Source organism: Hylobates moloch, unplaced genomic scaffold (genome assembly GCF_009828535.3).
Source record: "Hylobates moloch isolate HMO894 unplaced genomic scaffold, HMol_V3 SCAFFOLD_17, whole genome shotgun sequence".
Taxonomy (NCBI): domain Eukaryota; kingdom Metazoa; phylum Chordata; class Mammalia; order Primates; family Hylobatidae; genus Hylobates; species Hylobates moloch.
This window is the reverse complement of record NW_026652292.1, coordinates 27,951,032-27,965,890: the sequence shown is the minus strand read 5'-3', so window position 1 is coordinate 27,965,890 and position 14,859 is coordinate 27,951,032.

Genomic DNA, 14,859 nt, shown 5'->3' with positions numbered 1-14,859 from the left:
CCCTGTGCTGTGTGCAGCCAAGGGACTTGGTGCCCTTTGTCCCAGCTGCTCCAACTGTGGCTGAAAGGGGTGAAAGTACAGCTTGGGCTGTGGCTTTAGAGGGTGGAAACTCCAAGCCTTGGCAGTTTTCATGTGGCGTTGAGCCTGCAGGTGCATAGAAGTCAAGAAATGAGGTTTGGGAACCTCTGTCTAGATTTCAGAAGATGTATGGAAACACCTGGATGCCCAGGCAAAAGTTTGCTGCAGGGGTGGGGCCCTCATGGAGGACCTCTGCTAGGGCAGTATAGAAGGGAAATGTGGGGTTGGAGCCCCCACACAGAGTCCCTACTAGAGCACTGCCTAGTGGAGCTGTGAGAAGAGGGCCACTGTCCTCCAGACCCCAGCATGGTACATCCACCAACAGCTTGCACCACGTATTTGGAAAAGCTGTAGACACTCAACGCCAGCTGTGAAAGAAGCCAGGAGGGAGGCTGTACCCTGCAAAGCCACAGGGGCAGAGCTGCCCAAGACCATGGGAACCCATCTCTTGCATCAGCATGACCTGGACCTGAGACCTGGAGTCAAAGGAGATCATTTTGGAGCTTTAAAATTTGACTGCCCTGCTGGATTTTGGACTTGCATGGGCTCTGTAACCCCTTTGTTTGGGCCAATTTCTTCCATTTGGAACAGCTGTATTTACCCAATACCTGTACCTCCATTGTATCTAGTAAGTAACCACTTGCTTTTGATTTTAAAGGCTCATAGGCTGAAGGGACTTGCCTTCTCTCTCTGAGACTCTGGACTGTGGACTTTTGAGGTAGTGGTGAAATGAGTTAAGACTTTGTGGGATTGTTGGTAAGGCATGATTGGTTTTGAAATGTGAGGACATGAGATTTGGAGGGGCCAGGGGTGAAATGCTATGGTTTGGCTCTGTGTTCCCACCCAAATCTCATCTTGAATTGTACTCCCATAATTCCCTTATGTTGTGGGAGGTACCTGGTGGGAGATAATTTGAATTATGGGGTGGTTTCCCCCATACTGTTCTCATGGTATGAGTAAGTCTCACGTGATCTGATGGTTTTATCAGGGGTTTCCACTTTTGCATCCTTATTTTCTCTTGCTGCTGCCATGTAAGAAATACCTTTCACCCTCCACCATGATTCTGAGGCCTCCCCAGCCATGCAGAACTGTAAGTCCAATTAAACCTCTTTTTCTTCCCAGTCTCGGGTATGTGTTTATCAGCAGCATGAAAACAGATTAATACTGATACTTTTAGAATAATTTATTAATCCAAAATATGTTTCCCTTATGTTCAGATTAGAATTTCCTCTGTAGTGTAGAAAGAATTAATGATACCGAAGAAGAAGCAGAAGCTCACTCTATTCAATCTTGAGAATTTCCAAAAGTATGAGAGAAGCTGAGACTCTAAGGGGTTTGAAGAAGACGGTAGCATGCTTCTTCCAAGAGCAGCTGCCCACAGTGGTCCAGCATCTAAGGAAGGCAATGGGATGGAGTTCTGGAAGAGGACAGTGAGACAGATGGATAGGATGGTAAAGGGATAAGGGCTTAATAAGGCCTGGAGTAGGGCTTAGGATTCCATAGAACATGGGCAACTTTCACAGGGGCAATGACCAGGATCATGCACTAGTAATGCCTGTGGGTACACATGTGATACTCTAAGTCCATGTGGGACTCAGTACCTTGCTGGCCACCAGCTTTGTAAACAGACCTGACTAGTCAGGCTCCAGCAAGGACCAGTGAAGATCTAGTTACCACTCTCTCTGTCTCCTAATATGCTTTGGTGCCATCTTGAACAGAAATAGAAGAAGAAAGGAAGGGGTGGAAAACTAAAAGCCTAAGATTTATCCTAAGGGGATTGCTTTGTGGTACCATAAGCTGGGACATTGAAAGTTTATTCTCAGACTCTGCTATCCAGCAACTGGTAAGGATACTCAAATGTATTATGAGAAAGAAAGAAGCTACAGTTTCTTTGGATATGAAGATGGTTAAAGGCTTCTCCAAAGGAAATAAAGCTGCTTCTTTCTAAGCAGAAGTTAGGGAGAATAGCTTCTCCAAAATTGTTTTACTTTTATTAGAGAATAATGAAAATACGCCATATATATATATATATATATATATATATAGTTATATACTTAAAAGTACATATACTGTTTGAAGAGAGAAGTTAACTAAAACATATAGAAAATATTAGTGGGACTGAAATTATGAAGGGAGCAGTAAATTTATGGAGCACAAATAGCATATCCAATTGTGTTATTAAATTGCTGTTCACTTCCTTAAAGTTTGTGTTACTTTGGACAAAATTTCTTCTAAAATGTAACATTACCCAATGTGGGGTGGGGTGTGGCGAGAGAGGGGGACAGAAAGGAGAAAAGGTTATTTTTCTGTCTCTTAGACTTATGTATGTTTTTTTGTTTCTGATGCTCCAAAATTTGAGGTAACAAAGAAAAGTGCTGCCAGTAAACAGTGATCTCAAGGTGTCAAGGGGAGGAGAATGGGCACAGTATGGACACCTTTCCATGTCACAGGGGTTTTAATGGTTCCTCCTGGGTTTTAGGGAACCAGCACGTGGTGGTGAATGTGCTGTTGTAGTCTGGAATTCTCCAGATGAGGGGTGCCCTCCCATTGGCCAGTTTCTCCTTTGATTCAGAAGTCGATTTTAGTATCCTCCCATTCATTCCTTTTTTTTTTTTAAAGAAGGAGTCTCACTCTGTCACCTGGGCTGCAGTGAAATGGTGCGATCTGGGCTCACTGCAACCTCTGCCTCTCGGGTTCAAGTGATTCTCCTGCCTCAGCCTCCTGAGTAGCTGCGACTACAGGCATGCACTACCACACCAGGCTAATTTTTGTATTTTTAGTAGAGAGGGGATTTTGCCATGTTGGCCAGGTTAGTCTTGAACTCCTGACCTCAGGTGATCCACCCACCTCGGCCTCCTTAAGTGCTGGGATTACTGGCGTTAGTCACCGTGCCTGGCCCCGTTTATTCCCTTTTACTTCGCTTAATCCAAACTGGCATTTGGTTAGTTGCAACCAAAAAAGTCCTGACTAATGCCTGGGATACTTAATAACCAAAACAAATATACTTTCAAGTATTTTGGAAGCATAGATTTACATATATGCAATGCAACTGACACATATGTGGTGGTCAATAATGCTTAGGATAGTGGTATTATAAAGACAGTGCTATCATGAATTATTCCCAAACTTCAAGTTACTAAATAAATGTGAGCACAATAAAAACATTTTAGTTTTATTATTCAAACTTTACATTCCAAGACTGCCAATGAACTTGGATGATAAGAATCTGAGATTTTATTTAGCTTTGTCCTCTTTGCTAATATCTTCATTCTGAACAGTAGCATCTTAATCGCAGTGATTTCAGCTGCTGCTTTGTTCCTTCTTTTGTGTCTCTATATGTGAAAGGCAGGGATGGAGATTGCAGGATCATGTATGAATGTCTTTGATTAAATAAGGGTTTTGAAGGGAAATTTCAGATGTGGTTCAATTTAGATAATCACCTAACACATCTCCTTAGGAAACATGTCACTAACTTGAAATATAAGAATTCTAAGCTAGGGCAGTGCGAACACTGTAAATATTTTAAAGCAATTTAAAAAAATATGCCAATATTGTTTCCTTCTCAAGGATCTACAGCCACTTTCTCTCTTATTTGTGCTATCCTTCATTTAGTCATTAAAAAAAATTTTGCTACAGCTATTTGCATGTCTACCAAGCGACAGGTTGGGATAGGTGTTGGATGCAGCTAACCAGGCAGTCTGTTGTGGGGACCATCAACGTCTCTCCATCCTTCCTTCATATGTATAGTCTCTCCTGTGCTTCTCCGACGTGTGTTGCTCATTGTTCTGGAACAATCCATGCCTTCCAATTAGGACTATTAACTTCCAATTAGTACTGTTAACACATTGGTTCTCAATTTTCAACGAGCATAATTTTATACATTTTAATTTCTAGAAAACTGGACAATTCATACCCACATAAAATTAGTGGTATGTAATAGTTCTTTTTAGAAAGATCATGTTGTCCTCTGTTACCAAATAGCTATTATGATACACTATTTGGACTCCCAAATTACTTACATTGCTCCCAACAAAATCTTAGATTTTATCATCCTGCTTTTGAAAGTGTGCGTGTGACACTGATTCAAATGTTTGAAATTAGTAGTGGAAAATTTATAGCAATAACAGTCTCTAATGATCAAAAGGTCCAAATATCTTCAGGGATTTCAGTGAGTAAAGCAAACACATAGCAAATTATTATTTCAGCAATGCATTCTGAAGAATTGCACATTTTGATCAGAGTTGGTCTTGGTAACTGTATGTTTCCAAGTTAATAAAACATCTTAATGTTCACAACTAGTGTTTCACTGAAGTTTTCTGCCAAAATATCCAGAAATAACAGAAAATTCATTTTTATAATGGATTAATTTAGGAATATTGGCTCTTTCCCCTTCTCATCTTTACTTTTTTGCAAGATAAAGGATTGTCTTAAAACTTCTGGTTACACTTATGGCAAGGTATTAATACATACAATTAAATTAACAGCTATCATTAGAGGTTTGCCAGATAATCAAAGGTAGATAAGATTTTCAAGAAATTGAATGAACAGAAAGTTATGATCCTCAATTATCTTTAAAAGCTTTGATGTAAACCTCAATTGACTAAAAGGGAAAATGTTCTAACTGCATGTCAATTACACTATCACTGTAGTACATATTGTAGAGGTGGTACATGATGTGTAAGCAGTAAAGAAGTTAAGCGTGTTGCTGAGTTGAAATTAATATGAAAAGTTTTACATTTCTATTAAGATATGGAACTAATAATCTGCCTTCTACCTCTATTAGAATAGATGATTTCAAAGCATAAATATAATTCTAAAACTACTGCCTAAACAAGAAATAGGCAATTCATTGAAAATCCACGTCAATCTGATTATTTACTATATGTGTATGATACCAAATGGTAGATTGATTTCTACAATTTCCACACTTCCACACATCATGGGAATAGCATGCAGACATATTTATCTGCAAAAATTTGGATTTTTAAACTAATGAGGGCATATTTAATTCAATAAGCACAGAAAAATGTTTTTGCAATCAAAAGCTCAAAGGGCCACAAGGCTATTCATTTCAGAATGCTGCCCCCATGTATTTCCTAAAATCCTGCGGACAGTTCATGGGAAACATTTTAATAAAAACCAAAAACTATGTTATCATTATATTTAATGCTATTAATGTGCAGTCACTCATTCAATAAACATAAGTACAGTGCCTAGTATGGGTGCCTTGCATTAAATAGTTGTGATTGATATAAAAATGAGTAAGATATGGTACCTGCTGTCTCAGGGTTTAAAACGTAATAGATACAATAAATAAATAAACAAAAATAATAGTTCACTACAGTGTTTTTGTTTACCTCTGTATCCCTAGAACCCAACCCAATGTTTGAGATTCAGTAAATACTTGTGCAATAGAATTGGTGCTACAAAAGAAAGCTGCCTAAAATTTTGTGGCCAAACTCTGCATGGAAGATTTGGGTAAGAGTGTAAAGAGCTGGTCTTGAAGGATGTATGGAAGTTTGCCAAAAATTTAAGGAAAAGGGGTGCTTCCAAAACACAACAGAATTGCAATGATACAAAATGATTTTAAAAAGTTTGTATTCTTGCAGAAAAATGGAGATGGATTTATGAAGCTGCAATTAGACCACATGGGTGGAAACAATCATAGATGTTGCTGGTAAAATATGGTAAATCCATATCCCATTTGGAGAAACTTATCCACTATTCTTTGAATGTGGAAAGCCATAGTAGCCTCTAAAAATGAGAGTCATAACAGATTTATGAACTTTGGAAGCTCTATGGGTGTGGGCTGGAGGTAGAAGATGGGGGTCAGGAAGAGGATAGGGAATTTTTGGGGAGATTAGGATTGTACTAAAGCAGTGACATGGAAAATTGTGGTGGGAGGAAGCAGGGACATAAATTAGTGGGGAGGATGGACAGTTTTGAGTGACGTGATTTGGTGACTGATTAAATACAGGGTGCAGGAGAGGAGAGTGGAATATACCCCTGTGGTTTTTCTTGGGTAAATTTTCATCTCTGATACTCTTTGAAAGAATTTCTTGTGTAGCAGAGGCCCCTTCATGCATCCTTGAGCAGAGCTACATAAAATAAATTGGATTAAATGGAACCTATTTTACAATTCAGCCTCATATTTGTTGGTGTTAAAAAATGAATTTGACAGGGCACTTTCAACTAAGGACTGATGAGTCATAAATCATCAAGCAATAACCTTAGGACCTCGGCGAATTTCTCACCATTCTTCAGCACCTGCCAGAATCCAGGCTAACATCAAAAGCTTTTTAGGGTTAAAACAGATAGCAACCCCTTGTATGCTATAAACACATAAATGCAATGGTATCTTTCAAAGTAATTGTATTGCAATCTTCAAGGGCAACAATCATTTTTTTTCCTCTAAGGAATAGCAGGCACTTATTCCCATGATTTAGCACATAGTAGAAGTTCAACAAATATTTAATGTATGCATGTTTATTGTATCTTTGAAGAGCAGAAGCTCTTTTAAATGACCTTCCCTTGACTGATCTACTGGATTAAATGACAGTCTTCATTCCTTCTTCGAGCATGCTATTGCCCAAAGCACTCTGAGTGCTATGCCTAGTAGACTGCTCTATTTAAGGGTAAGACCATTACCAAAAGTTAGCTGGGCTTGGTCCTAAACCCGTTAATGTTATTTGAACTGGTTATGGTGGTTTTGCAAGTTAATTGCATTTTACTCATAAAATGTAAGTATAGAATGGAAGGGAGTTGATCATTTTGAAAAATGTGTTTTAAAGATTCGGTAGATATGAGTCGCTAACAATTGCTGTTCAAATAGCAGTATAAATATTTAAATCTGGAAAGTTTACTTAAAAAACCTGTACTTTGTTAGTGTGTTCTTTCTCCACTTTAAAGAAAACAAAACTAGACATCATAGATGGTACACTATGAAAGACAACAGGGAAATCCCATCAGTAGTAATAAATACATTCAGTATTTTTTTGGGCTGACATCAAAATAATAGCAAAAATATACCTTTATTTGCTTTTAAGTTAAATAAATGCTTATGGAAAATATGCATCTAAAAATTCCCTGCGTTAACCAATTTCATTTTTGCATGATAGTTTCAGTGAGTTGGATAAGATATCAACACTGTTTTTTTCTTGAAAGCAGCATATATTAGAGGATTCTGTGTCGGCATTTAAACAGAGGCATAGACATTCCTGTCTCCTTAACAACCTGTTCAAACACACCATTGGGTTCTAGCCTTTACCATCCTGGTGCTGGATAGAGACATTAACTTTCTCATAAGGCCATTTCATTGCATGTTTACAGTTGTCTTCACATGATAAGCCATTCCTATCAGAGAAATAAAACATTAGGGAGGCATTTTGAAGACATCTTAGAATATCAACCAAGCCATAATTTGAAACATAGTCATCAGCTAGGTTCACACCATTGTTTCATAATATTACACACTGATGAACAACTACATTTCATTGAACACTAGGATATTTCTCATTTTGTTTTTGAGAAATGATCAGAACCAGAAATAAATATTTTTGAAGGACTGATTTGGCATTTAAATAGGAGGCTGCATGCCAAGAAAAGACTCCTTGGATACGTAAGGAATGCTCTCTGTATTATGAGCTGTGGGGAATTCTTTTCATAGCTGTGTCAGATAGCTTTTAGGGTAACTCCATGGACGTACACTGTGTTATTCCCTCCTCTTGAATGTGGGTGGGACCTATGACTTGGTTTTAACCAATAGAATATGGCAAAGATGATGGGCTGTTACTCCCATAATTAGGTCAGTTTGTCTGCCTGTCTGCCTACCCACATGCATATACGGCTCTGTCTTGTTAGCGTGCACTAGAGAGACTCTTCTGATAACCAGAAACAAGCTGCTATGACATAAATTGCCCATGAAGAGCATCACATAGCAGGAAAACATGGGTGGTCTCTAAAAGTTGAGGGCCTCAGTCCTGTAGCTGCAAGGAGCTGAATTCTGAATTCTGCCAACAATCATAGGCAGTTAGAGGAGGAACCTGAGTTCAAGATGAGAATGCGGGTGGCTGACACCTTGATTGCAGCCTTGAGCAGAGGAACTAGTGAGTTGTGCCCAGATTTCTGAACCACAGAGACTATGAGATGATAAATCTGTGTTGTTTTAAATTGCAGAGTTTGTAGTACTTTGTTACACAATAGAAAACAAATACAGCAGGATCAGTGGGCCTTTTCTTTTGGTTTCATTTCTGTCTTCCTCTTTCCTAATCCTACTTCTACTAGCACTTACATTAATTCTATTTTTACCAGACCTGTTGGGAGATCCAGATAACTAGACCCCAGCAAGTCCCCTCAACACACCACCCCATACTAAACCAGAGTGATACTTTTTATTTGCCTATGAAATCTTACACTCTATCCCCCAAAAAGTAGGAAGCATAACTGCAAATTCTGTGAATGTGTTGAATGTAAAATTTCTTCCAATAGGTATTTCTAAAATACCTGTTAATATATTGTCCCATTTTCTCTATATTTATCTATGAAAGATGCTTCTGAGTGTCTTCTGTTTCTGGTAGGTCTTCCTCCCTAATTTACTACAATTGATTTAGACATATATATTTTATTTATTTTTGAAGAATAAAGGAAATCAAATTTGTAGGGAAATAAAAATATGTGTTCTCACTGGATTTATTAGATCAAGAGAAGACGCTTTGTAGATGTTTTAGAAAAACAGAATCATGAGTAATCACATTCTGTTGATTCCTTTGGAAATATATCCAGTACACTCCTGCTTATTTTACTTTCTCCCACTTATCTTTTTCTCCTTCCACTTTTTTCCCTCTCCCCAGGCAACCATAGTTCATTCCGTCTGCCAGAGTTAGTTGGCAGATCTATCCTGTGCATAGTGACATAGAGCGTATTTTCTTATGGAAATACAATCCACAAAGTGCAAGTTTTCTTTGATTGTTCATACCTGTGTATGTGTTTTCTACCTCCTAAGGAAGTTTTGGAAATTTCAGAGGCAGAGGAGGGCAAAAGACCAATTTTACCTAAAAGTTCTGTTGACTACAGTACAGTCACTCTTGAGTCTGTCTGTGGGGTTACCACTGACCTTGTGGAAGGTCTTCAGATGGAGTAAATAGACAATATTCCCGTCCTTAATGCCCACAGTTCTTTCCAAACATACAAGCTGAGTTTCTGACATTATTTTATGTTTTTATAATTGCTCTGGAAAAGCAACACAATGCTGATTGCTAATTGGATTCTGAATAAAGCATATTTGTATGTATATGAATTTGCCCACATGGTCACCTTTAACGTTAATGGGAGTGTAAAAGATCGACTTTGTGTCTTGTGCTGAAAGGTTTTCACTTTCCAGATGCCTCAGAAAGTGACGGAGAGCACTTATGTCATTTTCATGCCAACCAAAAGTGAAATGTTTTTTACTTAATAATGAGAAATAATTCCCAGCTCTACCCACGTGGAGGGGAGTGAAAAATGGCTCATCCACTTTCAATCAAGTTATCTGCATGTCAATAATGAAAGCAGATCTTTTAAACAACAGTAACAAAAAAAAGGTAGAATAATGTTTTGATTTATGTGTTGAAAACCCATCAGAAATTATCTCTTTGGACAAACAGAGAAAGTAAAGTAAAGGAAGATATTTAAAGTAAGATATAGAGGGAGATTCTTCAGCCTGTCTAAATGAAGAGCAAGTGTTGCAGGAAGATACACATTAATCAAGTAATTAACCTTTCAATAGTATTATTTATTTTGGAGAGCAATTTTGCCACCCCAAGAATTATGGCCAGACATTTATTTTACCAGATTAAAAAAAGTAATGTGTGTTAACTCTTTAATGGTTTAAAGAGTGCATGTCATCTAAGTGGCTGACAGATTGCTGTGTAACTAGAGCTGAGGAAGAACCAGCGTGCGGGAATAGGCTGTCACTCAAGCAGATGTCATCTTTGCAAAAGCTCAGAACACGTCTTTTTATTATTGAAGAGCATTGTCATGTTGGCAGATTCAGGGACAGAGTCTGAAATAAAAAATCTTCATGCAAGGAGAAGTATGTCATTCCCCAGATCTGCTTAATGCTTTTTCTCCCAAGGCTGAAGGCCTTCTAGGTCATTGCTGGTCATTAGACTCAATTAAAAATTAGGAACAGAAAATTGATCTTTGCCCACCTCCAAATGCATCTGCATTAGGTGGCACATGGATGTTAAGCTTGTTAATAATTCAAAACTTGGCGTAGGCATATTTTCTTGAAACTTAACAGTTTGGAGAAAAAGAACATATCTAGGTTACCCCAGAGGAGAAAACAAATTACCTTTTGCCTTTCTGATATCTTATTCTCCTTCAGTGCACCTGGCCAATCTCCATCTGGCAGTGCTCTCAATCACCCAGATGGAAAGGGAGTTGAGGTGGCCCCTCCAAAAACTGATGAAGTTCAGCCTTACCACTGGTCTAATAGAATGTGCTCTACAGTGGAACAGGCTACATTATATGCATCTGTCTTTCAGGGACCAATAGGCTGAATATATTGTTTTTTCGCACCATAAAGCAAAGAAATATTTTTCTGACTGCTTCCACATTTACTTACCCATGATATTATCAGTGGATTGCTTTTATCATTATGCTTAGTTCCATGAATAATACTTTAGTGCTGTAGTTTGCTTAATACAGCATTTATCTAGGATTTTCTATCTTCTAGTATATGTAGACCAGAAATAACACTTCTTATAATAATATGAGTATTTATTTTACTTTCAAGATGTTCAGATAATATGGGAGAGCAATATGATGGATGGTGTCATATATATGTACAAAATGATAAAGTAAAGCAGTTAGCTTTTCTGCATACAAATCTTGCCAATTGATTATTAAAACTTGTTTAGAACTGTTGATTCAAATTCATCACGGAAATGAATAGAATATTTGAAGCCCTGAAAATATCTCTATTTCTATTCCCACCCACTGACCAGAGAGAGCTGTATAATGCAAAATTCGAAGAGATTCAGTTACTAAACAGAAGTCTCTAGGGAATAACCATAAGAGTTCTCATTTACATCACAGTCCTTGTGCAAGTTAAGAAGGAAGGATCACAAAGTTAAGAGTCTATTTCTATTTGAATAATTTCAATACATTACCAGAGCTAATTTTCTGTAATGTCCCTAAGACTGTAAGCAGAGACTTTATACTCCCTAGTCTCTTGTGATCAAAAAAACTTCCAAATCAGACTTGCAAATCGCCTTCTCATCACATCACTGGAGCTGCCAGATAAGAAAGTCTTGTAAGAAAAGGAACAACCAGAGTGCATTCATTAGTGTCATTGTACTCTAATTGAAGAAGTGACTTCTTTTGTATCCTAAGATGGAAAATCGGTTAGCTTGTGACTGGACACCTTACATGCAGCTCCTGGCTGAATGGTAGAACAGTACTTACACATTCAAGAATGCCTATGATGATGGAAAATACTATAAAATATAGAATCTACTCTTTCAAGTTTACTTGAAGATGATGATTGCACTTGAATTACCATTTATTGCCTGTTGCTTTATAAATTATTGAAAAAAATCCTCTCAAAAGGGCATTTTTCCATTACTCAGCTTACTGTTTTACATGTAGTATCTTTAGTTGTGAAGACATGATTCATTAATATGTTCTTTATGGATCTTTAATATGCCAAACCATCTTGGTTTCTGTGGGAACAGCTGTTCTAGCACCATGCTTATTCCAGTGGTAGCAATTATACCCCCGACCTCTCTAAGCAGAAGAAGGTGCTACTTCTATACCCTCATCAAGATCTAAATAAGCACTATTTGCCTCAAGCCAGGGATGCATTTTGGAGGAAATGAAGACAGATCCCAAGGGCATATATTTATCAGATCTATACTTAGTTTTATTACATAGGTTGAAATGTGAAAATTAGACCATTTTGTTAGAATTTTGTATTTATATATTTTTGAGCTTCAATTTTCTTACCTGGAAATTAGGATTAATAATTCCTACTTGACCATAGTGTCATGGGGCTAGAATGGGATGATGTTTGTGAAAATGCAGTGCAGACTGCATGGAGTGATATAGAAGTGGAAGTTATTTTAATGGGAAATAATTGTTTCATATCTACTGCTGCTTATGTAATGAAGTGTATCTTGCTAGCTACTGAGCTCCCCATGTATGGAAAAACTAAGGTAGAATTTGTCAGGGTTACTATATAATGACACATCCAGTGGAAGGGACGATTAGCAAGATGATTACATGGTATCTACCAACCACAGACTTCTATGACCCTTTGATTTCATTTACAATTATGTTTAATTGTAAAGCGTTTTTGGAGGGAGTGATGAAGGGCTTGCAAATATGCATGTCAAGGGATATATATCAAAACGACGTTTAAAAAATTGCACAGGTGTGGTAAAGATATTTGGTTTGTGTATTATTAAGAGGTGAACTGTGACAGGAACTCATTCAAGGTCATATTTGGCTCATGCACTCAAGTCTTTTAAAAATTGTTACCTATTCAGGGAGACCTGAGGACCTTAAAAAATAGCTCTGCCAATCTCAAAGGCAAAATGAAAAGTCTAGTAGCTCATTTTACCATGTTATTTTCTTTATAAAGCATAGATTCATTAAATGTCCCAAAAAAGGCACAAATGAATATTCAGTGGTTAGGCTGGAATGAATGCTGAAGACACTAACTCTAGTTTTTACTGTTAGTTTAATAAAATATTTCCCATGGCTTGGATGTGTTTCAGTTTATTTAATGTTAAGGCCCCCTTGCCCTGTTTTTTTTCCCTATCGTTGGCAATATCCATCAGATAATGACCTGACAGCCTAACCTGTCTTACTATGCAGAATAATCAAAGTAGGTGAATACCAGCCTCTAGGAGAATTGTATCTCCTGCTTCTCAGTTTAATGTATGCATGTCATAGGAATTCCCTGCAAAATTGTGCCTAGGGGCTTTAGGATCCAAGTCAAAGGGATTCATAAAATGAATGTGTTATAAATCTAGCTGTGGAAGATTGATGTTAAGGCTCCTTAAATGCTTGCTAAGTCTATTCACAAGAAGAGTTGGTACAGTTATCTCCTTTTTAGTAGCTGGTCATTTTATTGCTCTTTAAAGAAATCATCAAAGATATTTGAAGTTATCAGAATCAGAGGGTTCATGTTTTGGAGGAATTCCAGAAAAGAAACTCCTTGCATAGAGACACTCTCAAGACAATTTAGGTATAGCAAAATCTATCTGGTAAAATAGACTAATAGAAGGCTTTTAAAATCAAATACAATAGAATTGGTATTACTCTTTCATTCATTTATGTATATATTTATAGAGTCTTTTGTATGTCAGATACAATTCTAGGTGCTTCCTTCTCAAGAAGGAAGAAAACATATAGTGCCTGCTTTCATGAAGCTTACAGTATGATCAACTGTGGAAAAATATAATTATGCTGTAAGTTGTCTGATATCATTGGCTGCATTGGCATGTTGCCCTTTGATACATACTTTTAAACGCAGTGCCTAAAATAAAGTTCAGAGTGTTAGATCTTTGAAGAAAAGTCACCAAAGTTGAGAGCAAATACAGATACTGAGAGAACTGTAAAACAAGTCATGTAGCTTTATCCAGAGAGAATATAAGAAGTTCATAGGTACTCTGACAATACGGTAGTTCAGCTTATTGCAAAGAGTCATATCTTAAGATTAGTGTTACACTGATTTTCTGATAACACAAACACACACACACATTTCATTGCAACTCAGTAGAGTGGGACAGTATATTGTCAGAATCCAGACCTCTTGGAAACTACGGGGTATTGATATTGGTGCCCCTTCACGTTCACTTCCAGAGTCCTAGGTCACCTGTTGTTGTCTGTCTCTTTAGGCTCCAAAATTGTGCTTGGGCAAACTAAATGGATAATTGATGGCTTTTAGGCTTTTAAGAGAAGGGCATATCTTCACCTGTAAATTCCCATGCTTAAAAGCTTGAATTCCACCATTAAGCTACTATCTAAACTCTCAAATGTCATTAGCAAATCACATGAACATTTACTAGTTGAAATTGTCCTAATGAAAAGACAGAGCTAAGCCTTGCAGAAAAAGAAAACAAAGATGCATTAGACAGTTCGATACTCATAAGATTCTTATACTCCAGCTTGAGAAAAGAGTGACTATCAGGTTAAATGCTGATAAAAGATTGCAATAGCATTTTATGATTATAGATACTTTTACACGGGATAGTGCTGATGAATTGCCAAATGAATTGCACAGCCAGGCCTTTGGCCTATTTTATTGGGCACAGGAGGCTGAATTCTATTATTCTTGTTGCTCAAGAGGGCTCCTCTTCATGAGTTAAAATAGCTGAGCTTCCTCCATACCCATTAAGAATTTGGTTTCCAGCTAACAGAGCTTAGAGAAGGAAGAGCATTTTAATTATTTTCTCCATTTCTCCTTTACTCCCCGCCTCTGTACAAAGCAAACATGCTTCTTTGGTGATAGCTCTTTTCCACAGTTTGACAATTCATCACCCATCTCTGAGTGTCTCTCTCCCTTTTTGCTTTTAAGCTCAATGTTCAGACATTTATCTTCACAGAGGTGAACAGAGGGAACATCTTTAAATATGGCATCGATACGATGTGTCCTGGCCCAGATGCAAGCCTCTTAAGTCAGTTTCCCTCAATCCTGTTACTACACGTTAGCTCTGAACAGGATTATCTACCAGCCTGCCAGTCAAGATGTTCGGGGGGGAAAAAGGGAGAGCAAAGAGCTTTTCTGCTCATCAG